Below are 27,879 nucleotides of genomic sequence, written 5' to 3'. Positions count from 1 at the left end.
GATTAAAGGTCATGGCTTTTCTGGGGTACATGATAGCTTCAAATTGGCACAACAATCATCAGACAATAGGACTTTCCACAATTTTTTTCTAGATAACTTCATTTCCAGTTCTGGCTTGTCCTGTAACAGGTGATTGGTTTCATGTTTGGTTAAATCCTCATGTGGGGCAATAGCCTCTGGGGCTCTGTTTTCTTTGTATCCAAAAGTTCAAATCTCAACTTTTTTCTTTCCTGTCATATTTTGCTATAAGTTACAAGGAGCAACCAGGCTCCATTTTCCACATTTAGTTTGGAAATTCCTTAGCTAAGTATCCCAGGGACCTAGATTATAAGCTTTTATATAACAGACACATTAAGTATGGAGTGGTAATTTTTTCTGGATTTCAAGAGGCTGTTTCATACATATATGGAGAGAGAGAGAGATAAGAATGAAGCTGATCAGGATGGGGTTAAATAATTCAGAACACAGGGGTAAGGAAGATATTATCTATATTTTATAACCACAGATATTCCTTGAGACCAAAGGAAGAAAGGTTTATCTGGTCTGGAACTGAAATTTCCTGTAGCACATAATCTAACTCAACCTACCTATCTGGATAGCTCATTTGAACAACTGAAATGCAGGGAGCACAGAATAAGAAAGAGATATTTTAATCCTGTATAGGTTATTGTAATGTCTGGATACAACCTACAGTATATTAAGCAGATAATCAAAAAGTAATTGGTGAAGCTTCCTGAGGGTGGGAGAAAGAATATGGAACCATTAAACCTTACCATCAGGGAATTCCCTGATACTGTGTCAAACTTTAGAGACACCCAAATCAACAGGCCATGCCCTTGATCCTGAGGCTTACTCTTCTGAAGCTTATGTAGATAGTAGAGAACTGACCACCTATAGGTATGCCTAAGAGTTACTTCTGGAGGACCTCTTTTGTTGCTCAAATGTGGTCTCACTCTCTCTAAGCCCAACTCTGTGAATAAAACCATTGCCCTACGTGGGACACAACATTCAGGGGTAAAAGTCTTCATGGCAACGTGGGAGATGACTCCCAGGGATGAATCTGGCCCTGGCACTGTGGGATCAACAATTCTATATTGACCAAAAGGGGGAAAAGAAGTATAACTAATAAAATATTAGTGGCAGAGAGAGTTCAAATAGAGTTGAGAGGATATTCAGGAGGTTGCTCTTACATAAGCTTCAGTTAGATCTTGCTACCTATCATAACCTGCCAACCCCCAAGCAGGACCACTCCAGCCAATCCTACAGAACACCTAGGGCAATATATAAGATTCCATAAGGGTTTCATGCACTAGAGTAACTTTCAAGAAACCTACAAGCTCCAAAAAGGTCCCCAGACCAGATAAATCCTGTAACCTAGAGGGCCTAGCTTCTCCAGAATATCAGATAGTTTCATTTGCCTACCCCATATTAGTGACAGACACTTCCAACATGAAAAAGTTAAAATGGCCATAGCCCAAACACCCCTAAAGAGAGGGATAGAAAGATCAAAGGTGATGGTGGAGTTATACAGAGAAGATAGGATTTAACAAATTAATATGAATGTTGAATCATTAAATTGATATCTCTTTTAGTCTCCAGAATCTCAGCGAAGCTAGAATTAAAAACCTAAAATTGTGAAACTGTAACCTATGTCAAACTCTGAAATATGCCATACATCTAATTGTTGTGTCGTGCTTTGAAATTTATTGCTTTTTTGAATATATTTTATTTTTCACAAAAAAAGAAAGTTGATTGTGATGATAAAAAATATTTAAGACTACTAACCTCCTATATTCTGGAGCAACTAGAAGGAAAAATATGAGAGGATAGTATGGTAGCCCATAACAAACTCTGGGATCTGTCCCCCGTATCTACCTGTTGAAGAGTGCTTTGAAAACTATTGCTTTCTTATTTCTTTGCTATGTATATACGTTATATTTTACAATTTAAAAAGTTAAAAAAAAATTCTAACTTCCATCCATCAGCAGTACACAATTTGGTCAAATCTCTGCCACTTTAAAACACAGGTCACCTTTCTTCCAGTTTGCAATAATGCATGCATTATTTCTGTCTAAAGCCTCTTCAGAAGGATCTTTAGAGTCCTTATTTCTACCAACAGACTCTTCAAAGCATTCTAGAGCTTCTCTATCCAACTCCTGACAATTCTTCCAGAATCTTCCCCTTATCCATGTTCCAACATGTTTGGTATTGGCAAATCACAGCAGCACCCCACCTCTCTAGTACCCAAATCTGTTTGGTTTCCTAAAACAGATTTAGAATGTGATGGGTCCAGAATACCTCTGTCAGTAGGGAAGGCAGGTGGTTGGCATCTGTGGGTCCTTTGGCTTCTGGTTTCAAACAGCTTCCCTAGGTTCATTTTTTCTCCCTGCATTTTTAAACACCTGTTTCTCGTGTTGCCTATCAGCTCTGAACTCTATCCAAAATGTTTTCCCTTTTAAAGAACTCCAGTCAACTAATCAAGACACACCTTAAGCGGGAAGGGCCATAGCTCCATCTAATCAAAAGGTCACAGCCACAAGTGAGTGGATTATATCTCCATGGAAACAATCTAATCAAGGGGTCCTACCCTACAATACTGAATCAGAATTAGAAGAACAAAGCTTTTCTGGGGTACATAATTTCAAACCAGCATAGAGTGTATGATAAAGTTCATCCAACTGGCAGCAATATTTAAAAATTTTGGTTTTGAAGTGACTCTAAAGAGGGAATTTTAAATGTTGTATGCTATTCAAAATCAAGAATTCAAATACACACACATTTATGAAACACCACCTCTTTGCCAGGCACTGTGGGGAGGTATTAAAAATAATAAAATGGATAACATTAGAATCTAGTCCTAAAGGAACTTAATACAAACTTGCTGAATCCAGGAATTTACTCTATTGCCCAAACTCAGCTGTTGGAATCTGATATATGCTACTTTAGCTGTGAAGCTAGGGTAAGGAAAAAATTTTGCTGGGAGACAGCTTCTCAGAAAAGGTGACATTTGAGAAATATCTTAATAGAGGACAAGGAAAATCGGTAAATACAAAATGGAGTAACAAACTTTCTATGTGTGGGGAAAATTTGTGCTTCAAAATAGAGTTTCTAAAACCCAACATTCCTAAAACCAAAAGGCATTTCTTCAGCCTTCACTTGACCTCACAGCAGCTTTTGATTTTACTGAGCATTCTCAGATCCCCGACACACTGTCTTAGTTCTATGATACTATATGCTTCTACTTTTGCTCCTATCTCTCTGGTTGATCCTATTTACTACTCTTTGAAGACTGCTCTTTTTACTTAAATATTGGCATTTCCTGAGGGCTCAGTCCCGGATTCTTTTTCAAAAGTGAAAAATCTCCTCCCCTGGTGGATCTCACCTTCCTCCTAAGGTTTCAATTATCATATACTCATGACTCTTCAGGCTAGATCTATCGAACCAATAGTTTCTGAGGTTAAGAGCCAAATAACTAGCTGTCTTCTGGAAATTTTTTCTTTTAAGTTTCTAATATATTTCAAACTTCACATTTGAAAAAATTAAATTCATCGTCTTCCTCCCAAATCCCTTTCCCTCCTGTGACGCACCTCCACCTCAGTGAACCATTCTGCCAGCTGTCTACATGGAAAATCTGGACATCATCCTTGACCCTTTTCTCTCCATTACATTCACCCTTCAATTAATCACTATAAATTGTCAATTTTTACTTTCACTTGAACTCATCTACTTCTCTTTATCCCACCAGCCATTTTCCTCATGTAGTGCCCCTTTATCATGCATGAATTATTGCAATGCCATCCTTCTCATCAGCCTCCCTGCCTCTAGTCTTTTATTCCCTCCAATCTATCCTAAAGCATGGTAATATGTCTCACAGCAACATAGTTCCTACTTACCCTATGAACTCATCTCTTGCCACTGGTTCCTACATAGTCTCTATTTCCAGTCAAATTCAACCTTCTCTCTCACCTTTATGTCTTTCTATATGCATTTCCCATCTATAAAATGCTATTGCTGTTCCCTTTTCACAGCTAATTCTCAATCATCCTTTAGATATCAAATTATGTTAGTGACTCAGGGGAGCCTCTGATCTCTCTCCCATGGGTTCCTATCAGAGGAGCTCCTAGTATACCGTATTTCATAATCCTTTCCACATTATATTTTAACACTGTCTCCTAGTCAGTATTTTCCTAGATTGTAAGTCTTGGCACAGTGCCTATGTATACTATTAGTGCTCAAAAACTATTTTTTGTAGTATAATCAAAGGAATGGTGAAGAAATCCTTCATTGAAAAACTGAGCACACATTAGAGAAAAATGGATATCGGTTGACACGGGACTTCCTGTGGCTTTCCTTCTAATAGAGTGAAGGGAACAGATAATAAATGAAGTACTATTGTTAAGGAACAACAGTAACAATGAAATGATTATATGTAAAAGGGCAATTCAATTCAATAAACATTTAAGGTGAGCCAACAACAAACTTCCTTTTGTATTTTACTAACTTTGCAGAAATATCATTCAAGACAATTTTCTGAGAAAGCAACAAATGATCAAAAGGTACGCTGATATCAGAAGTTTCTTTTGCCCAAAGAAACATGTCCTAAGACCAACTATTGTGTCAAAGAAATTGGATACTGTTATATAACAAAGTACTCCAAAATCAGTGGCTTAAACATTTATTGCTCGTATGTCTACACATCAGAGAGTGTTCTAGTTTGCTAGCTGCTGGAATGCAACACACCAGAGATGGATTGGCTTTTAATAAAAGGGGATTTATTTCATTAAAAACATGCAGTTCTTCAGAGGAAAGGCAGCTAACTTTCAACTGAGGTTCTTTCTAACACGGGAAGGCATAGGGTGATCTCTGCTGGCTTTCTCTCCAAGTCTCTGGGTTCCAACAACTTTCCCTGGGGTGATTTCTTTCTGCATCTCCAGAGGCCTGTGGTGAGTTGCGAGTGCTGAGATGAGGAACGCTGAGCTGCTTGGGCTATGCTACTTTGAGTTCTCTCATTTAAGCTTCCAGCCAATTAAATCAAACATCATTCATTGCAGCAGGTGCGCCTCTTTGTAGACTGCAGATGTAATCAGCAACAGATGAGGTTCATGTACCATTCTCATGTCCACAGCAATAGAACTAGGCACCTTCACCTGGCCAAGTTGACACTTGAACCTAACTACCACAAAGAGGTAACCCCATGGTGGCTGGATATTCTCTCAATTCTGTAGTAGTCTGACAGTTTGGCTAAGTGGTTTGTCTACCATGATCTCCCTCAAATGCCTTGTGGTTAGCTAGCTGTCAGATGGAGTGAAGGGTTGATGGGGTCACCTCTAGAAATTTAGCCCAAGCTTATTTTCTAGGGCTGCTAAACAGTGTCCCATAAGTAGAAATGTGTGAGGCATCTTGAGGCTTAACTCTGTAATTGACACACTATAATGTCTGCAATATCTATTAGCCAAAGCACGTTAGAAAGCCAGCCCAGATTCAAGGAGTGAGAAATTAGATTCTATCCCTACAAAGTCACATTACTACAGGGACTGATATAGAGAGGGAATAATCAAGTCGATTTTTTGCAATCAATCTCCCAATTACTGCATGTATCAATTGGTATTTAGCCTTACACATTCATCTGCTTGTGAGCAATACAGTTGAGTATATGATGTCATAATGATGATTCTGATTCAGTTAAGGGTTTAATAACAATTAGCATATTGTTTAAGAAGGCAGAGAAGTATATTATTGAAAGGTTTCCATGATCAGAACTAAGATTAAAAGATTTGCACTAGATAACTTACTTCACTGTGATGTCATTCCCCACTCATTTCGGAGAACCATGCTTTTACAGCAGTGTATCCTGCCTATTCACTATGACTGCAAACAAGACTTGTGAAAGTTATAGGTCAGCTCACTATGCCTGTTGGAAAGGATTCAATTAAAGTAAACAGGGGCTAAACCAAAGTTAGACTTTAATAATGAACAGAAAAACTTATATTTATATAATTCAGAAAACAGACCAGGACACAGACTTACTTCCCAATCTCTTGCTACATAGAGATACAATCATTCATGGAATCACTCACTACACTCTAAATCACTTGAAGGAACAAGGTGAGTGAGTGGGTTGGGCTAAATAGGCACTTTATGGCAAATACACAGCAACCTGGCAATCTACTGGAAAGAAAATTAGATGAAAATGGAAAACTGTTTTTATATGTGCAAACTGATACCAGTAAGGATTTTTCAGCAACCACAAAAACTGTGTTGGGCTTGACGAGGTAAATAGAAACCAGACCAAATTACAGATAAGCTTAAAAGCATGCAGATCTTCAAATCCAAGTGATATTACAGAGTGTACCTGATCCTTGGACTATGTGGCCTAGTTTTGCTGGAAGTCCCTCTAATTTCTGAAAAGTGCTACAGGATCCTCCTGACAATGACCTCTCCTAACTCCAGCTTGGGAACTCTTAGCATTTCCGACGTGGATTTTAGAGACAAAGATAGAACACTGAGAACTGCCAAGCTGAAAAGGGTATCACTTTCAAAGGTTAAAAAAATCCCCCCACCCCCTTTTTTTCTGATGACTACCAAATTACACAAGCCAGCATGATAACTGGGAGCAGGGAAAAGAAGCCTTTTCCTGTGAGAATGGACAAAACTGTTTGCTCAAACTCAGTGGAAAAAGTGCATAAGACAGCAATATAATGCTTCCTTTGGGGGCTGCATATGTAGTTGTAGCTAATCTGCCATAGAAAAAAGTTTTCAACATACAGAACCTAATTATATCGCTAGAATTTCTTACCAAACCCTATTCTGTGATTTTTTAAACAGTACAGCTTTAAAACTTTATATTTTTTTAAATTTTACATAAGAGCACCAAATTATACAAGAGATTTATTCTTAAAATTCTGTAGGCAGAGCAAAGTTTTGTAAAGTGAGACCCATTCTTCCTCTGAGAGCTATTATAAAATCCAACATGTGTTTCTATATATAAGCATGCTCTTGAGACCATAGATTTATGTTATAATTTTGAGAACCAAAACAAAGTTTTAGCATGATTCTACACATTTTCCACCTGAGCACATGATGTAGGTTCCAAACACTTCTTGTCAACAACCAGTCAATGTTTTAATTCTCTTGTTTATTCACAATTCAAAACTAATGTTTTGATTTTTATATCCAAAGGAGAAGCTGAAGCATGAATTCAGGAACAGGAGTACCAATTCAATTTGTCAGTTCTTCTAGAATTTTCGTTGTTGGAAGGTTATTGCCATTGTTGATCACTGCAGAGACCGTGAAAAACAACTTCTACAAGAATAGTCTCAACAACTACAAATATCAACTTTTTGAGACCCCAGAATCTGTGATCACTCCCAAGAAGAGTGAAAGAAGCCTTACAGTGATGTTCCTGAAACATGCCTTTCCCCCAGGATTCTTATATAATCAACTTCACAACATCCTCTTCACTCTATATACATACTGGAGTTTTATATAATAACAGTCCTAGGATTATTCTGACAGTCCTGAGCTGATTTAAATCCCAAGTGAACTATAAAGAAAATTATACAAGAATCCTCAGTGCAAGTGCAATAACCAACTTCAAAAAAAATTATCTCTAACTTTCAACCCTTTTATTAAATCAAGCAAAACTAGATTAACCTTGTAAAATAAAAACACATTTCTGATTATTAATCTACTGATCAATCAAATGGTCAAAGTCATACTGCTAGCTAAGATCTTAAGAGTTTCCTCGACTGAATACATAATGATCATCTGTAAAAACTGCCAGTTGTTTACGTGCAGAAAAGAGGTGGTTCTAAGACTGGGAAAATTTGCAAAGCTTATTTTAAAGTATTTTAAAAAGATACTCCTATTATAGCTACTATCTCAATATTTATTTACATCATGAAGGAAAGGTATTTAAGCAAAGATAAATATAATTTGTTAAATTTATTCTGATTTGGGCATTGAAGCAAAGTAACATTTCAAATTTTTAAAAACAAAAAAAGAAGTAGATTCAACAAGATTTTACTAAATAATAATAAGTAATTAACAATAAGATACTATGCCTAATTAAAGTATATGATGATGATAAACTATTGTTGACAAGAGGAGGAAAAACAAACCTAATTGCTATAAATATTTAATGCATATACCAATTTCATTATACAATTTGATCAGCATAAAGGTTCATTTGGTGATACTAAATGGTTATTTAGTCTACCTTTCAAGGCATCATTCTAAAATTAGTATCTGCCGGGGGCTGAGGAAAGAGGAAATTGGGGAATGACTACTAATGGGTTTGGGTTTCCTTCTAGGCAATGAAAATGTCTGAAAATTAGAATGATGGTTGCACAACTCTGAATATACTAAAAACCACAGAATTGTACACTTTAATAAAAGGGCTAATTTTATGGTATGTGAATTCTATCACAATAAGACTTATAAAAATCAAGCAATGCTAAAATAAATATTTTTATTAATTATCTGAATTCCTAAAAAGAAAAAAAAATTAAATTAAAATCCTCTCTCTCTAAATTACCTTTATTATTTTGTAGAAAATTATCCTCCTAAAGACCTAAATATCTATAGGTTTTTAACAGCTATTCAAAGCATAAAAATGACATTAAATAATGAAGACTTTTTGACATCTTAACAGACCCATTTAAAAAAGGTTAATTTCCAATGAGCTACATAATATAGACACCTGTTTTCCTGGGAATTAACAGCTGTAAATACAGACAACATAAGTAATTTCACACATCAAGTTGATATATAATAAAATAAATCTACTCAAGGTTCTTCTTTCATCAAGGTAACAGCCTCTAACAATAAAGGACTACAGCTCATCTTGTTAAGATCAAAAGGGTATGACTTTTGCAGCAAAATATGCCTACCAGCTAAAGTATTTCACCAGCTCAGTAACTAAAGACACAAAAGCAGTCTTGCATGAAGCAGCAAAAAGGAGAGAGAAAAGATACCGAGAACAGATTCTTAAAAGACCTGATTGGTCAATGTTATATATGGTTTTCTAACTTTATTTAGACTTCAGGGTTTTATGTATCCAGCTGAATATCTCTGACTTCTGCTGAAAAACCACAGCAAATTTCTCCTTAACTGTAAGCTATATGCAGATATTTCAAACATACCAAAACGAAAGCTACTTTTAGTTTTAGATCCTTTTATTTTTAGAGCCTTTTTATTGATACCCATAACATAATGTCAAAGTCAACTGGGCATAATTGGGACAGCAAGCAAGAGCAAGAGCTGTAAGATCATCATCCCGTGCTGTCATAAAATGGTTCTTCTTTATGGTGATAGTATTTCTAAAGGGTTATAGATTAAACAGCTTATTTTGTATTTACATTTTAATTACATACATTATCTCAAATGTGAATGCATGAAATTATGAACTGTGCTTAAGTTGACTTTGAAAGAAAACTAACACAAGAAAAATGTTAATTAATGTCAATAGAAACAAATATTTTCTAAGACTATAATTCAGAAACACTTTAAAGAAAAAGGTAAAGAGCTATTACTGAAAACTTTTACTAACAATACAAACAGATAACCTTGATCTGTTCTATATCATAACTTTTATCAAATTCCACACAGTTAACATACCAATTGGAGTCTTACAATTTCATCTTCAGAAATGAAGGGTTTTTTTCTATTTCCAGTTTGAAGAAGCCAAGCTTCCTCCAAAGCTACCTAACTTGCCCACATTTAAGGAAATTGAGCCCCAAAGGCATTATGTAACTTGTAAGCTTCAAACTTAAGCTTCTGATTTTTCTAGAATGTCAATTAAAAGAACAAAGAAAAAGTTCCATTTACATAAAGTTTGAATATACCTTTGGTGTCATCAGCTATTCACATGTGGACCTTACATGTGACAAAAGTGCAATTGGGGTGACTGCATAAGGGTTACCTGGAACACTTGCTTTATCCCTTTCCCTTCAAATACCTTTTTCTTGCTACTGTCTCCTCCAGTCTTAATTCCCTAAATCTACATTGCCTTCCTTCCTTTTCCACACTAACACATGAAACAATTTTTATATATGTAAAGAGCAAATGTGCTTACAACTTCAGATGGTGTCTTTATGTTAAATCAACAGAGAAAACTTTTCTCATCCACTACTAAAAAACAGTGTATCATAACATGAACTATAATAAAAGGGTCTCTATCCTCCAAGGATTAAACTCTGCCAGTACAATGAGACTTCTTTTATAAAAATAACCCCCATAATGATATGGCCTGTTGCCGGGACCCTCCTATAGCAGATCATGTCCTTGTTGGGGAAAACAAGCCTTAGAACCATGCCAACGTAACAGCTGGCAAAAATGAATTCTTGCTGATTTTTGAGACTCTTTAGTCCATTTCCCCACCAATGTAGCTAATGTTATCTGTTGTTAACATGTGCTCTGACCACGTATTTTAATTAAATATTTTATATAATTTTAAGTGAAGAGTTGTTTTAAAACAACGTGTATCATCTCTGTGATATCAATCAGTGAGGAAGACATTATAACAGAATTCAAAAGTATGAACTTATACGTTAACCAAAATAATCTTATTCCGCAGTTTTCCATATTAGTTTTCTATATTTTATATTAGTTTCTCTATATTCTATATATTAATTTTCTATATTTTTCTAGAACTTTAAGAGAGGCTACAAAGGAGGCACAAAATAGTCTTGTCTTCATGACACATAAAATATTACTTAAGGAGATAAAATTAACACAAATAAAAATAATTAGAAAACATTTAAGTGAATGGGACAATAGACTAATGATCTTTCACCAGGAATACCCTGGATGGGACACATGGCAAGTTTGTAAACATCAGTAACAGCCACCCTTTTTAGTAGCTCTTCTACAATAGTATGCATGATAGGCCACTTGTTTCATGGAATTAAAGCAAGAATGCAGTTGATGTATTAATAGTGAACATAAACATGAGTTTGCCAGCCCTAAGTGTACCACACAGTTGGTTTAACCAAAGCAAATGCCTGACTAGATGAACTGCTTTAACTTGTGTCTTTTCTAAAGATTGGTTTTCTAAGTCTCATTCATGTAATGAAAAAATAATGAGTCACTGTTGGTATGTCCTGGGAAGACCCAGGGGTGCCAATAATCACAAATCTTATAACAAACAGACCTAGTTCCTGCTTTTTGTTTTGCATATAATTAACTATTGAAGTACAAAGGACAGGTTCTTTTTTATTTGAGACAAGCAGCTGCCTAGTTTAAATAAATTACTGTAAAAATCAGCAATAACTAAGAAATATAAATTCATGGTTAGCAAACAAAGGTCCTATGTTTTAAAGATTTGAAACAGCATCAAAAATAATGAGGAGAGGTGTGATGGTGGCTCAGTGGCAGAATTCTCATCTGCCAAGCCAGAGACCCGGATTCGATTCCCGGTGCCTGTCCATGCAAAAAAAGAAAGAAAAATAATGAGGAGAGTTGCCAATCTGTGTAGACAGACAGGTTAGCTCATATTGGCTTAACAGACTCTTTCAACTTTAACAGGGAGTTCTAGGGAGTTGAGTAGACTGTACCTTATAAACTGCTCATGGTAACAGAAAGAACTGAACTAGATGATCTGGCTCATAATAAAACTGTACACCTTTAACTAAGGTAAAACAATGAGCACAACAGGTCAGAGTGATGTCTTTTGATAAAATAGAAAGAAAAGAATTCATTGAAAGGCAGGTGTTCTAGCTTACTAGCTGCCGGAATGCAACACACCAGAGACGGATTGGCTTTTAATAAAAGGGAATTTATTTTGCTAGTTCTTCAGAGGAAAGGCAGCTAACTATCCACTGAGGTTCTTTCTAACGTGGGAAGGCACAGGATGGTCTCTGCTGGCCTTCTCTCCAGGCCTTTGGGTTCCAATCAACTTTCCCCGGGGTGATTCCTTTCTGCATCTCCAAAAGCCTGGGCTGAGCTGCGAGTGCTGAGATGAGAAATGCCAAGCTGCTTGGGCTGTGCTATGTTGCACTCTCTTATTTAAGCACCAGCCAATTAAGTCAAACGTCATTCACTGCAGCAGGCGCACCTCCTAACCGGCTGCAGATGTAAATCAGCAACAGATGAGGTTGACGTACCATTGGCTCATATCCACAGCAACAGAATTAGGTGCCTTCACCTAGCCCAGTAGACAACTGAATCTACCACAACATGGCTTTTCTATAATGATTAAGAAGAATATCTAACTTTGACCTAGTCCCCTAAACCACTAAAATATGAGCACTTTATATTTGCATCAAATGTAAATGTGGTGTCTGTGATACTCTCTTTTGATTTATATAATTCAAAGCTACTTTGAGAATACTCAGCTATTTAAGAGTACACCTTGATTTAAAATCTTTCCTATAAGTTACCACTTTTGCTTAAGTTGGCTAATTAGAATATCAAGTTTGTTCTACTATCAATAAGAAATATAAGAAAAAGCTATGAGAGATATCTTCTAAAAGTTATGAATATAACCAATAAATACAGTGAAACTGAGTTTATTAGTCAAATCAAAACAATACACATAAGCAAAAGAAGTGCAACTTTTAAATGAAAGAAAAATAGAAATTAGTGTTAGTAAGGTATAATAAGAATATAATCAATCCGTAACTCCCCAAGACTTTCAAAAAAAAAATTTTATATTTCTTCAAACACATTTCTGGTAATCAAATAAGATAAATAAATCAATATTTCTCTACAAGATTTTAGAAGTACACTGTGAATTAATATTTGGTGTGAGAAACAAAGGAGGAGGATATGTGAAGGAGAAAGGAGACAAAACAGAAAGAGGAAGAAGAGGAGGACGAGGAAGGGAGGACAAAGGGGGAAAGGGATGTGGCGCTCTGGAACTGTATGTACTCTAGAAAATCATTTTCTTAAAGCTAATCCATTCCTATGATTGTGAAGTCATTGTAAATAAGATCTTTTGTTATGGCTACTTCAGTTAAAGGTGTATACCTCAGGACGGGTCTTAATTCTCTTACTGGAGTCCTTTATAAACAGAATGAATACAGAGACAGAAAGATAAAGCCATGGAAGTAAGAAGCTGAAATCAAGGAAACCTGTAGGAGAAGGGAGAGACCAGCAGATGAAGCCATATGTCTTGCCATGTGGTAGAGGAGCCAAGGATCTCTGGCAGCTATCCTCAGGAAGAAGGCATTGCGTTGATGACACCTTGATTTAGACATTTTTACAGCCTAAACTAAACTAATAAATTTCCATTGATTAAGCCAATGCATTTCATGGTATCTGCTTTAAGTAGCTATATTAGTTTGCTAAAACTGCCAGAATGCAATATACTAGAAATGGAATGGCTTTTATAAAGGGAATTTATTATGTTACAAGTTTACAGTCCAAAGGCCACAAAAATGTCTAAACTAAGGCATCCAGGGAAAAATACCTCGGCTCAAGAAAAGCCAATGTCTGTCACATGGGAAGGCACATGGCTGGGGTCTGCTGGTCCTTGTTCCCATATCCATTGCATCCAGCTTCTCATGCCAGTGGTTTCCTCTCTAAACGTCTGTGGATCTTCACTTAGCTCCTTTGGGACGCAACTATGGGTTCTGGCTTACTTAGCATCTCATGGGAAGGCACACAGCAACATCTGCTGGGCTCTGCCTGAGTCTAGGCATCTGCTTTGCCTGTGAGCACTCCAAGCATCTCCAAGCACCTATGTCTGTGTCAATTCTGAAGCAACTGTTCTCCAAGAGTCAGTATCTGAGTTTTCTCTAAAATGTTTCCCTTTTTAAGGGCTTTAGTAAACTAATCAAGACCTACCTTGAATGGGTGGAGTCACATTTCTATCTAATCAAAAGGCCATACCTATAATTGGGCATATCACAGCTCTGTGGAGATAATTTCATCTGAAGTTTCCACCCTACAATACTGAATCAGGATTAAAAGAAATGGCTGTCCCTACAAGATTGGAGCAGGATTAAAACATGGCTTTTCTAGGGTACGTACAGTTTCAAACCAGCACAGTAGCCTAAGAAACTAAAACAAGGGCAAAGGAGGGTGTAGAGATTTGGAACTGTATGTAGCCTGGAAAAACATGTTCTTAAAGTTAACCTATCCCTGTGGGTGTGAACTCATTGTAAGTAGGACCAACTGAAGGGTACTTCAGTTAAGGTATAGCCCATCCCAATCAGGAGAGGTCTTAATCCTATTACTGGAGTCCCTTATAAGAAAATGAAATTCAGACAAAGAGTGTAAAAGCCAAGGAAACACAAGGTTGAAACAGAACCCAGAAGAGAAGGAAGAAACCAGGAAATGAGGGCATGTGCCTTGCCATGTGAAACAGGAACCAAAGATCACCAGCAGCCAGCCCCAGAATGCTGGTCTTTGGGAACAAGCCTTAGCCTCAATGATGCCTTGATTTGGACTTTTTCCCAGACTCAAACCACAAGTGAATAAATCCCCATTGTTTAACCTGACCCACTTCATGGTATGTGTTTTAGCAGCCCAGGAAATCAAAATAGGAGAGAAAGAAGGAAAAAAATGAGAAGTGCTAAATGATGACTGGTAAAAAAAAAAGAGAAAAATTCAGTATGTCTTGCTTAAAAAAGAGAGAAAGACATGGTAAGAATACATACAATTACGAGGATAAATATAAAGGGAAGATAAATTGTTAACATTCTAGCTAAGGTGTGGGGGAGGTGTAAGTTAGAAAAATGTAACAAAACTAGGCCTACTAGCCTAAAAATGCGATCACCATGGAGCCCTTTTCTTTTCTGTATAGAGGAATTAAAACACTCTACAAATATATAGTTGGCTAGCAGATAATGTAGAAAAGGAAAATAAACTTTCATCAAGAACAGGATATTTATGAGTCAAAGAAAAATGTTAATATGCTCAATCGAAGTAAAAATTTTAGGGCCAACCTGTATTAATATGGCAACTAAATGAAATCCAGCAACTTTGAAAAGTAAACAATAAAATACATCAGAAAATTTAGGTAGATTACATTAAGTAGTCGTAAACAAATGTGGTATATTTTAGATGTTAACACAATGCAAAATCTAAAACAATTCTTTTTTTTATAGTCAACTCAAAATCATCTGACAGAGTAGATTAACACATGGATTACAATGGAAAATACAATATTTTTTAATAAGATACTTCAAATTATCATGAGCCTAAATTAAATGTTCTTATTAAAAGATGTCTAACATTTGAAACTATATAGTTACGAATGATCATGGACTCTACCACAACTTTGAAACTTTCCTCTCATCACTAAACCTATAGCACCTCCCAGCCTTTGTCAACAGTGTATCCCTTAAAAAATGATTTCAGATTTCTATACAAAAAACTGCTAAAGAAGAGAAAAGGAAGTTTCTCAGCAATTACCAACCCATTTTATGAGAGTATTATACAGACATACTTTGTTTTATTGGGCTTCACTTTACTGAGTTTTGCAGATATTGTATATTTTACAAATTGAAGGTTTGTGACAATCCTGAGTCCACTGGAGCGATTTTCCCAACATCATGTGCTTACTTCATGTTTCTGTCACATTTTGTTAATCTTCGTAATATTTCTAATTTTTCCATTACTATTATATCTGTTATGGTGATCTGGGATCTGGCTTCTTGGATGTTACTACTGTAATAGTTTGGGGATACCATGCCCATATAAGATGGCAAAATTAATCTATAAATGTTGTATGTGTTCTGACCATTCCATTGACCAGCCATTCTCTGTCACTCTCCCTCTTTTCAGACTTTCCTATTCCCCAAGACACAGCAATATTGAAATTAGGCCAATTAATAACCCTACAATGGCGTCAAAGTAAAAGAAGAGTCCCACAACTCTCACTTTTAAAAGCTAGAAGTGATTAAGCTTAGTGAGGAAGGCATGTCTCTGAGTGTGTTGGTTTGAAAGGAAGTATGTCCCCTAGAAAAGCCATGTTTTAATCAAAATATCATTTCATAAAGGTAGAATTATCTCTATTCAATACTGTATGTTTGAAACTGTGATCAGATCATCTCCCTGGATGATGTGATTTAGTCAAGAGTGGTTGTTAAACTGGATTAAGGGACGACATGTCTCCACCCATTTGGGTGGGTCTTGATTGGTTTATTGGAGTCCTATAAAAGAGGAAATATTTTGGAGAATGAGAGATTCAGAGAGAGCAACACTACGAAGCAGAGAGTCCACCATCCAGTGACCTTTAGAGATGAAGAAGGAAAATGCCTCCCAGGGAGCTTCATGAAACTGGAAGTCAGGAGAGAAAGCTTGCAGATGACGCTGTGCCCACCATGTGCCTTCTCACTTGAGAGAGAAACCCTGAACTTCATTGGCTTTCTCAAACCAAGGTATCTTTCCCTGGATGCCTTTGATTGGACATTTCTATAGACTTGTTTTAATTGGGACATTTTCTCGGCCTTAGAACTGTAAACCAGCAACTTATTAAATTCCCCTTGTTAAAAGCCGTTCCATTTCTGGTATATTGCATTCCGGCAGCTAGCAAACTAGAACGCTGAGATAGGCCAAAAGCCTAGCCAAAAAAATTTGCCAAGTTGTAAAAACAAAGGAAAAGTTCTTGTAGGACTAAAAATTCTATTCCAGTGAACACACAAATGATAAGAAAGTGAACCAGCCTTACTGCGGAGACAGGGAAAATTTTAGTGATTTGGAAAGATTTAACAGTCGTAACATTCCCTTAAGCCAATATCTAATCCAGAGCAAGGCCTCAAGTCTCTTCAATTCTAGGAAGGCTGTGAGAGGTAAGGAAGCTACAGAAGAAAAGTTTGAAGATAGCAGAGGTTTAAGGAAAGAAGCTGTCTCCATAGCATCGTGCAAGGTAAAGCAGTAATTTCTGATGTGGAAGCTGCAGCAAGTTATCCAGATCTAGCTAAGATCACTGATGAGGGTAGCTATGCTGGGCAACAGATTTTCAATGCAGACAAATAGCATTCTATTGGAAGAAGCTGTCATCAAAGACTTTCACAGCTAGAGACGAGAAGTCAATGCCTGGTTTCAAAGCTTCAAAGGACAGGCTTGACTCTCTTGTTAGAGGCTAATGCAGTTTTTGATTTTAGATTGAAACCAATGCTCACTTACCATTCCAAAAACCCTGAGCCTTAAGAATTATGCTCAATCAACTCTACTGCACTCTATAAAAAGGAAAACTGAGCCTGGATAATAGCACATCTGTTTACAAAATGGTTTAATGACTATTTTAGGCCCACCATTAAGACCTACTGTTCAGAAAAAAAGATAGCTTTCAAAATATTACTGCTCCTTGATAATGTACCTGGTCATCCAAGGATACTAATGGAGATGTACAAAAAGATTAATGCTATTTTCGTGCCTGCTAACACAAAATCCATTCTACTGCCCATGGATCAAGGAGTAATTTCTACTTTCAAGTCTTATTATTTAAGAAATACATTTTGTAAGGCTATAAAGCTGCCACAGATAGTGATTCCTCTGATGAATTTGGGGCAATGACAACTGGAAACCTTCTGGAAAGGATTCCCCATTCTAGATGCCATTAAGAACATTCATGACTCATGGGAGGAAGTCAAAATGTCAACATTAACAGGTGTTCAAAGAAGTTGATTCTAACCTTCATGGATGGCTCTGTGTTCAAGACTTCCATAGAGTAAGTAACTGCAGGTGTGGTAGAAATAGCAAGAGGACTAGAATTAGAAATGAACCTGAAGATGTGACTGAATTGCTGCAATCTTATGATAAAACATGAATGGATGAGTACCTGTTTCTCATAAATGAGCAAAGAAGGTAGTTTCTTGAGAAGGATTATACTCTCAAGCTACTGAGAGTAGCTACTGTGAAGCTACTGTGAACATCGCTGAAATGATAGCAAAGGGTTTAGAATATTGCACAAACTTGGTTGATAAAAAAGGCAGCAGGATTTGAGAGGATTGAGTCTAATTTGGAAAGAAGTTCTACTGTGTGTAACATGCTATTAAACAGCATCCTATTCTACAGATAGAAATCTTTTGTGAAAGGAAGAATCAATTGATGCAACAAACTTCATTGTTGTCTTATTTTAAGAAGCTGCCACAGTCATTACAACTTGGAGAAACCACCACATTGATCAGTCAGCAGTCATCAACACTAAGGTAAGACCCTCAACCAGTAAAAAGATTACAACTTGATGAAGGCTCCGATGATAGTTAGCATCTTTTAGAAATAAACCATTTTTAATGAAGGTATGTACATTTTTTAACATAATGCTATCGTATACTTAAGAAGACTACAAGTATAGTATAAACATAATGTTTATATGCAATGGGAAACAAAAAAATTTGTGTGACTCATTTTATTACCATACTTGCTTTATTGCGGTGGTCTAGAGTCAAACCCACAATATCTCTGAGGTATGTCTGTAAACAAAAGGATATTTCATCAATAATCATAATGAAATACAGTTTACTGTTCACTATAAAGAAATATGCACAAATAATTCTCTAACATATAGTTAAACCACACATTTAACCTTTGTGTTTTTTTTTTTCTACTACGTTCTTATAAAAGTCTACGACTGGTATCGTAAAAAATGATAATCTAAAGGTTCTGGTGTCCACTGCTTCTACTTATTTATTATTGCCTAGATGCTTAAAATGACCATTTAAGACTTCCGAGCTTCGGAGCTTGATATGAAATCCTACCAGTGTCTTGAATTATTTTACTTTTGCTACTCTCCTGGAATCTTGAGGTTTCATCTTTAACCCCTAATTCAAATGTTATTTCTACTACACAACCATCTGTCAAGACTCCCCTAATCATTCAAACAACATTTTACTCAAACCTCACAGGGCTTGAATCAGAGAGACCTAGGGCATGATGATTATTAAGACTTCTATAACACAGTGGACCAGGACATACACATATATTTTATAAGTGGACAATGCCGGTCAAACTATGAGCCATCAAACTATAAAAATAGCCAGTTCTTGAGAGGCTGAGACCTGGTACAATCAACCTCACCATTTTCTACAATAAGTCTTAAAGCAGATACATGATGTAGTAGCTATCTTTGGCAAAGTCGGTCAAGCAGGAACAACTTTGTATGTAATGGGAGTATTGCATGTAAAGGGAGTATTGCACTAAACCAATGAGAAAGCTAGCATTCTTATAGCAAATGAAAAGTGTGCAACAAATTAACCAAATGAATCAACTGCTACCATTGTGGAAAGGAATTGTTAAAGCAATACGTCCATGTTCCTTTGACAAAAATATGAATCTAATAACAATAACAACAATCATAATAGTTACTAAGTTTTATTGTTCTAAGTTTATTGTTTAGGGCTTCTAAGTAACAGATACTATTCTAAGCACTTTAGGCACATAAACTCACTTAATGCTCACACAACTCCACTTTACAGAAGACAAAACAAAAGTAGCAACATTAACAACTTGGCAACGGACACAGAGATTGTAAGTGGCAGAGCCCAGATTCAAATCTTAGATAGTTTGGTTCCACAGTCTATGCTCAGAACTACTACATTATACTGCCTTCTAACTGAGAGAAATATGGCTTGTATCTTATGGAGATAAAATACAATGCTGAAATTTTTGACATCTTATACTCAAAAATTAGAGTGACTTTAATATATTAGAATATAAATTTTACCATGGATACACACATACAACTAAAACAAAACTTTCAGGAAACAGTACTTACCCTTACTAATTGTGACATCATCTGGTAATTCCTACTCTATTTTATTTTATTAAAAAATGCTGATCATGACCCAGAAAAGAGTCTCAATGCAAGTTAGAAAACACTACTATCCTAAGATTAGCTTTACTACACAACTGTCTATTCTGAAGGAACAGTTGAGGGATGTAGTCAACAGGATACAGATGGTTGTGGGCTTAAGATAATAAAGCCAGGGAGAAGGAAATGTAATGTAGCATAGCCAGTCAAGAGCTCCAATCCCTATTCCACCCCTAAACAGCTGTGTGACCTAGTAAATCCATTCCTTCTCTGAGTTAATGTTGTGAAGATTAAGTAACAGGGACATATAGAAAGCTTGCATATAAAAAAGGGCTACTTCCTTACCCCAAAACCAACTTTCCAATTTTATCCTGTTTCTTTGAAGTATCTAAAAGTAGAGGTTGGGGTTATTTTGAAATAGGAAAAGAACCAGGAATTGATGCTATGACTTACTGATGACTCAAGCACCATACTGTTTTGAAGGAACTTTTTCTTTCCCTGGTGATTCTGAGCCTAAGAAAAACTGCTAACTCCTAGGCTTAAAAGTACATACAGGAGTGGGCCATGGTGACTTAGCAGGTAGAGTTCTTGCCTGGTATGCCAGAGACCCGGGTTCAATTCCCAGTGCCTCCCCATGGGAAAAAAAAAAAAAACCTATGAGGTGATATTGTCCATATTTTGGGGTGCACAAGTAGTTTAATGGTTAGAATGTCTGGTGCCTTTCATGCAGGAGACCCAGGTTCAATTCCTGGACCATGCCCCACACACACACACATACAAAAAGTACATACAGGAAAATTCTGCTCTTATTTTATGGGATACATGTCTTGAGAGACAGGGCTTCACTTTCCTCCAGAATAAGCCACCCTTACCTCTTTGCTATAAAAATTATGGGTGCCCAAATATCCCAGGAGACTGGGAAGCATCCTAGAGAGTAAGGGGCATACTATATTCCTATATTCATCAAATGTAGGGCCTAACCCACAACAAGAGATATAACATACGTATTTTTTGAACTTAACCGAAAAAAATTTTTCAGCTCTGGTCAATAGAGAAAAGCTCTCCAAACATAATTTTGTATCATCCTGTTCCATTTCTGCAGACCTCCTTTTATGCCTCTTCTTCCTGCATGTCCACAGTAGGTAGTTCTCTTTGGTAGTTCACAATTATACAACCCATTGCTCTCATTCTTCCTTCCTAGTCAGTCTATTTTATTTAGCACAGACTTGCTTCTTGGTAGTTTTTGAGTTGTTCTTGACAAAGTTAACTAGCATTTCTTGAAACTCTAGAATATATTAACTACAGTATCAGCAAACTTGGTCTTTTATATTTTAAAAGCATTTGGTTGGAGGAAAAAATGAATGGAAGTAAACAGGTACCTATGTGAAAAGGACTCTGGAATCTTACTTGCTCTATCTGCCACAGACTATCTGTGACCTTGAGTAGGTTACTTATCTCAGCATCAGTTTACTATCAGTAAAACTAGGTAAGAGTTGGACTATCTTAATACTTCTCAATTCAGATGGGGAGCAGCACATGGATGGAGCTGAGATTCGTGGCAAACAATGAACACTGTTACTGATGAGAGTGTTTTTCATATGTAAAAAGTCCAAAGGCAGAAAAAAAACTGGCCTAATGATATCAAAGAAATTCATTATAAAAGTCTTGAATATGATTACAAAGTCTACTTTACCCCTCAATTTCTTCTCTATACAGAAGCTAAAGTAACTTTTTAAAGTATAAATCTGACGGTGTCACTCCCCTACTTAAAATACTTTACACTCTTTTAGTTGTCCTTTGAATAAAATCCAATTGTGTTCAACATGGTCTATAAAGCCCCTCCATGATCTGACTGACCCATGTCTTTTTCAGCAAATTCATCTCATGCTGCTCTCCATTTTTTCCTCTAAGTTTTAGTAATGTTGGATTTCTCTCAGTTCCCAAAACAAGTGTCTATATGTGCTATTTCTTCTCTCTGGGATGGAATCCTCCTTTCTCTGCCTACCAATAACTACTAATCTTTCACATCTCAGATTAAATATCACTTTCTCAGAGGAACTTTTACTGACTCTTTCAGGTTTTCCTCATATACTGCTTCTTCACAGCAGTTACACAAATAATTATTTACTTAATTATTCATGCATATTTTTAAAGTTCTGTCCTCTTTACTACATTATAAATTCCATGAGAGCAAAAGACATTTCACTTTTTACTCAGGCTAGGCACACAGCAGGTTGTAAATAAATACTCACTAATTGACAGACAAGATGGATTTATAACATGAACATGATGGAATTAAGAATGTTCAAAGTTGGGTATCTGGAAGAGCTATATCTTTCTGTGAAAAATAAGAAATTACATAATGGCTTATGGAAAAGAATTATAACCTTCAGCCTATTTAGAGCATATAAGTAAAACTGGTAGAGTAAGATTAAAAAGTATAACCACTACATAGTTGTCTGGTACAACAAGAAGTTGACCTATCTATCTCTTCAGTAATTCTATGTAGATAAAAACCTTTTTATGTACGTAGGCAATTTTTTACTGGAAAGAATATCATCACTGAGCCTTGTTTCCTCCATGGAGACACAGGTGTTCAACGATATTCTAGGACTTAAAAGACACACAAGGTGTCTAAACAAGTCTGTGCTAGAGGTGTTTGTTGCTGGATTAATACAGCTTTCGAAAAATATCACTTATACTATTTTAGTAATAGAATCCTGCCCATTTAGAAAGCATATATCAGAGCAAGCTTGCAATCAATAATTTATGAGCTCTCTCTATTTATAGTGTACTTGATTTTATTACTAATACAGTAACAGAAAAGTGTTATCAAGGGAAAAGTAAACTATTTTCACTTGGAGGACATTTTAAAAAAACAGTAACAAAAGCTGACAGTTTCATCAAGACAAATCTTAGGAGTATTAACAAAAGGAAGGACAGTTTATAAGACAGAAATAGTTTTACTAAGTCATGTAAACTTACAAGACTTAGAAACAGGCAATGTAAAAGGACAACTGATTTTTCATACTTCTTTGCAAAGTGCCTGTTAACTTGCTACCCTAACTTCATCATCATTGTCAACATGAAACTGAAAAGATGAAGTGACAACTTTTTGAAAGTTGGGAATGGACTGAACAGGCTGACAAGGTACAATAGAAAAAAGCAATTCAGAAATTGTATAAATACAAAATTGTTGTGTAGTTGCAAAATTTACTCAATAAAGAAATGGAAAAGATAATTTAAAAAGAAAAATCACTTATTATATCCAAGTCTTTAGGAAAAAAAAAAGAGTGAAAACAAAGGAATATTTTAATTTTAATTACAAATTTGACTAATTGCAAAATCCACAGTATGGAAATAGCTTTTATTTCCTTCCCTACACTAAGTTCAATTCATGCATATTCACAGGAATAACACTTCTTCATATACTACTATTCCATAAATGGCCAACAGGGTCAACACACACCACAAGAATACTGGAGTATTAGTCACACAATACAGATTCATTAAGTCATGCAGGAGTGGACTGTGTTTACCGATGCTACCTTGCCTGACCTAGAAATCTCCAGAAGAAATTCATACCACCCTCGATTAAAACCTCTGCTAACTTAGGGATGCCAGTAAACAAATGTACTCTCTAACTTTTTGGAGACTTCCACATTCTTCTTTTAAAATAAATATATAAGTGAATAAACAGATATTTTAAAAATCAAATTGATGTAACACTTGGAGGCATATTACAATGACACTGATGGTTTTTATATGGCTTTCAGGATAAATGAAGAAAACAATGACTGAATAAACTTCCCCATAGTTTATAATTCCTCCACAGGATTTACTGTTCAGTCTATAGCCAAAATGAATCACTCATCCCTTCCAACATGAAAAAGTTAGAATGGCCATAGCCCAAAAACCCCTAAAGAGTGGGAGAAAGATTAAAGGTGATAGTGGAGTTATAGAGAGAAGGTCGTGTTTAACAAATGAGTATGCGTGCTGAATCATTATGCTGATATTTCTTTTAGCCTCTTGTACCTTAGAGCAGCTAGAAATAAAAGTCTAAAATTGTGGAATTGTAACCCATACCAAATTAGGAAATCTGTTCAACAACTAATTGTAGCAATATACTTGGAAATTTATTGGGTTTTTTGTATATACATTATTTTTCACCAAAAAAGAGAGAGAGAGAGAGAGAAGAAAGAGTACAATAGAGAAGATAGGCTCTAAGAAATGAATATAACTGCTGAATCAATATAATGATATATATATCATTCTTTTGGTCTCCAGTGTCTTGGAGCAGCTAGAAGAAAAAAAATGCAAAAATTGTGGAAATATAACCCATACCAAACTTAAAATTCTGTAACTTCTTTAAAATGTATTTGGAAATTTATTGCTTTTTTGTATATATGTTTTTCACAATAAAAAAGGTAAAAAAAATTATATAAAGATTAATTAGGAGGTTTTAAATAATTCCTAGAGATTTTCTGCAGTTTGCATTATTAACATGATAAAGATACATAAAATTAGTTGAAATTACTGGGACGATTATGAATTAAACAAAAACCATTCAAGCAGAATGCAACTACATACATAACATTAACATGCTTAAATATAAACACCTCTTGCCTGCTGAGTAAATTATACTCCTCCACTAATATCTGGTTAGCTTATTTTGAGTTACAGAATCTAAATGACAGTAATAATTCTGCATGCATTTATTTAATAACATTGCAAAATCATGTTTTTAAGATCATCATGATGATGAATGTGCAACTATGTGATGATATTGTGAATTACTGATTATATATGTAGAACGGAATGATCATATGCTAAGAATGTTTGTGTTTTTTTGTCATTTTTTTTTAATTAATTAAAAAAAATTTTTTTTAAGTATTTTGTGTAAGGTTTTAGGAGCCAAATTATATTACCAGTAAACTCAGATATACAACTGATCTCTAAACTCACACATGAAAATCATCTTCTTGTCTTTAGTGCTTTTACTACTATAGACCAGCTACTTTAAAGTGCAAAAAGCTACAACATAATTAATGAATCTTCAAGCTATTTTTTGATGTGTTCTTTTAAAATCATTTCAAAATGACTGATTAAATATAGCCCTATTTTATGCTTTTACCAATCTCTGAGGGAAAACTAATTCTAGAGTTCTAAATACTGTACTATCCTCAAAAGCTTTCCATTTTATTTTCCAATTAAAATGTTACCTTCAGGATTTTAAATCCTATAGTAATATGTTTCATAATAAATAATGGGAATGTTGACATTTTCCCATTTAAAATAAAAGATTATAAACAAGCACAAAATCCAGTTTCAGTCTTCTATGTGACAAATTAACCCACATAGAATTAACAAATACAAACTCTTCTATATTTAATCAAACACTACAATTCAGTCAGTAACTTAGAGATTCTCTGAATTAAAGGCACCGACTTAAAATTATGATGCTGACACATTAACCTGAATGGTGATATTCACAGGAAAACCATAACTATAGACACTAATTAATTAAAATTTCTCAACCTGATCTTTTAAAGAATTTGTCCTGGTAGCTCTGCAATGGGTTATTATCTTTATAATCTTACAGACTTTTCACCTAGAGTATGAATCCAAATATAACTGCAATAAAATAAAGACCTTAATAAAAGCAAATCATTTTGACAGGAATGAACTTGCATACCTAATGAGTTTATGATAAAATTAAAAGAAGATCTGAATCTTTCTTATATTCAAGTCTATAAAAAAGATAGTTTTAAGCTAAAAAAAAAACCAAATGAACACATCTCAATTAACAGCAGTAATTTGGGAATATATTTTCATTACTGTCAGAATTGATGAAGTAATATACCTTTAAAAAGTGTCAGAGCAAATTTTGTCTTCTTATAAACATATTTCACCACAACGAGGAAGTACGAATGGGAAATTTTTCAAGATTAAAAGATGCTACTACCTCTTTAATTCTTGAAATTCATTGGGATTAATTAATAAACCCCAATTAATCCTAATTAATTTTCCCCAAAGACAGATTTTTTGTGTGAAACTTCTATTAATAAATGCTTTTAAAATGTATAGATTCATTTTTAATTTTATATACAATGAAAATAAAATCAAAGCTATTAATTTTTTAAGTTCTGGTAGCTATTTAAACAGATAGTAATAAGAAGCATCTTTATGGTTTCAAAATGAAAAACTATAGAAGATTATGATTTCCTAAATAATTAAATTTGATAAAAGCTATATCAGATATTACAGAAACATGATTCAAACAGCATATTTTCTGATTCTATGATGGTATCACTGAAAAAAGAACCATTATGAATATAATACCAACTCACATATTTGGCAACAGAGAGAGTACAAAACTCTGCCCAGAATGAGGAAGTAAACAAAAAAAAGCTTTCTTAGCAGCCAAAGAGGATGGTGAAAATCCATGCATTAAAAAAATCATACACATTGAGGAAGATGGCGGCTTAGTAAGACGCGCGGATCTTAGTTTCTTCTCCAGGACACCTACTAGGGGAGTAGAAACGATACAGAAAGCGCCCAAAGCCACAACAGAGATAAAAAAAAGACAGCGTACCCCATCCTGGAACGGCTGGCTGGCTGAGAGAAGCAGCTCGGGTGAGATCGCCGAGGCGCGCGGGCCTTACCGGGCGGGGTGGCAAGCGGCCGGAGTTACTCCCTTCCCCCTTCCCGGGCCGGCTGGGAGAATTGGAGAGGCGGTCCCCTGAAACAAAGACGGCTGGCGCCCACACCACGCGCAGCCCCCGGACCAACTGAGAGAATTGGATCGGAAACCCCCAGGCCGCGGAGAACGGTGACGGGTGGGGGAGGCCCCTTCCAAACCCGTGACTCCCGGGGAACGTGCACTCTCTCGGGCGGGCCGCTGCCGCTGGCGCCCTCCCGCCACGCTTGTTGCCCAGGGCCGACTAGGAAATTCCGACGGGCTCTTTCCCTGGCTGCGGCGACCAGCAACCCTCCCTGCGTTCGGACCCCGGGCCGGCTCAAGCCGTTTCGGCTAGCGAACCCCCCGGACGGCGAGAGTTTTCCAAAGTTTAAGGTCCCACAGCACCTTTTACTGGTGGGACCCGCAGACAAACGTGTGCCACGAGCGCCACCTACTGGGCAGGATAAGAAAAACAGAACCCAGAGATTTCACAGAAAAATATTACAACCTTGCTGGGTCCAACACCAAGAGAAATCTGAATAAATGCCCAGACGCCAGCAGCAGAAGATAACTGTCCACGCTCAAAAGATTGAGAATATGGCCCAGTCAAAGGAACAAACCAATAGCTCAAATGAGACACAAGAGCTGAGACAACTAATCCTGAATATACGAACAGAAATGGAAAACCTCTTCAAAAATGAAATCGATAAATTGAGGGAGGACATGAAGAGGACATGGGCTGAACATAAAGAAGAAATAGAAAAACTGAAAAAACAAATCGCAGAACTTATGGAAGTGAAGGATAAAGTAGCAAACATAGAAAAAATAATGGATAGCTACAATGATAGATTTAAAGAGACAGAAGATAGAATTAGTGATCTGGAGGATGGAACATCTGAATCCCAAAAAGAAACAGAAACTATCGGGAAAAGAATGGAAAAATTTGAACAGGGTATCAGGGAACTCAAGGACAATATGAACCGCACAAATATACGTGTTGTGGGTGTCCCAGAAGGAGAAGAGAAGGGAAAAGGAGGAGAAAAACTAATGGAAGAAATTATCACTGAAAATTTCCCAACTCTTATGAAAGACCTAAAATTACAGATCCAAGAAGTGCAGCGCACCCCAAAGAGATTAGACCCAAATAGGCGTTCTCCAAGACACTTACTAGTTAGAATGTCAGAGGTCAAAGAGAAAGAGAAGATCTTGAAAGCAGCAAGAGAAAAACAATCCATTACATACAAGGGAAACCCAATAAGACTTTGTGTAGATTTCTCAGCAGAAACCATGGAAGCTAGAAGACAGTGGGATGATATATTTAAAATACTAAAAGAGAAAAACTGCCAACCAAGACTCCTATATCCAGCAAAATTATCCTTCAAAAATGAGGGAGAAATTAAAACATTCTCAGACAAAAAGTCACTGAAAGAATTTGTGACCAAGAGACCAGCTCTGCAAGAAATACTAAAGGGAGCACTAGAGTCAGATACAAAAA

The 27,879-nt window shown here is 36.1% G+C and overlaps 1 protein-coding gene and 1 long non-coding RNA gene across 6 annotated transcripts in view; one reads left to right on the top strand and one right to left on the bottom strand.

The window, feature by feature from the left end:
- WDR70 (WD repeat domain 70) overlaps positions 1–27,879 on the bottom strand; it is a 516,692-nt gene that overhangs the window by 200,280 nt on the left and 288,533 nt on the right. The gene's annotated exons all lie outside the window — the stretch shown is intronic.
- LOC143647240 (uncharacterized) lies at positions 5,688–7,680 on the top strand. Its single transcript, XR_013157935.1, has 2 exons — positions 5,688–6,105; positions 7,180–7,680. It is a non-coding gene; the product is annotated as an uncharacterized LOC143647240 (long non-coding RNA).

The sequence above is a fragment of the Tamandua tetradactyla genome, chromosome 9, assembly GCF_023851605.1.
Source record: "Tamandua tetradactyla isolate mTamTet1 chromosome 9, mTamTet1.pri, whole genome shotgun sequence".
NCBI classification, from domain to species: domain Eukaryota; kingdom Metazoa; phylum Chordata; class Mammalia; order Pilosa; family Myrmecophagidae; genus Tamandua; species Tamandua tetradactyla.
The sequence above is the reverse complement of the archived record's forward strand: the minus strand, read 5'-3'. Positions and strand labels throughout refer to the sequence as shown.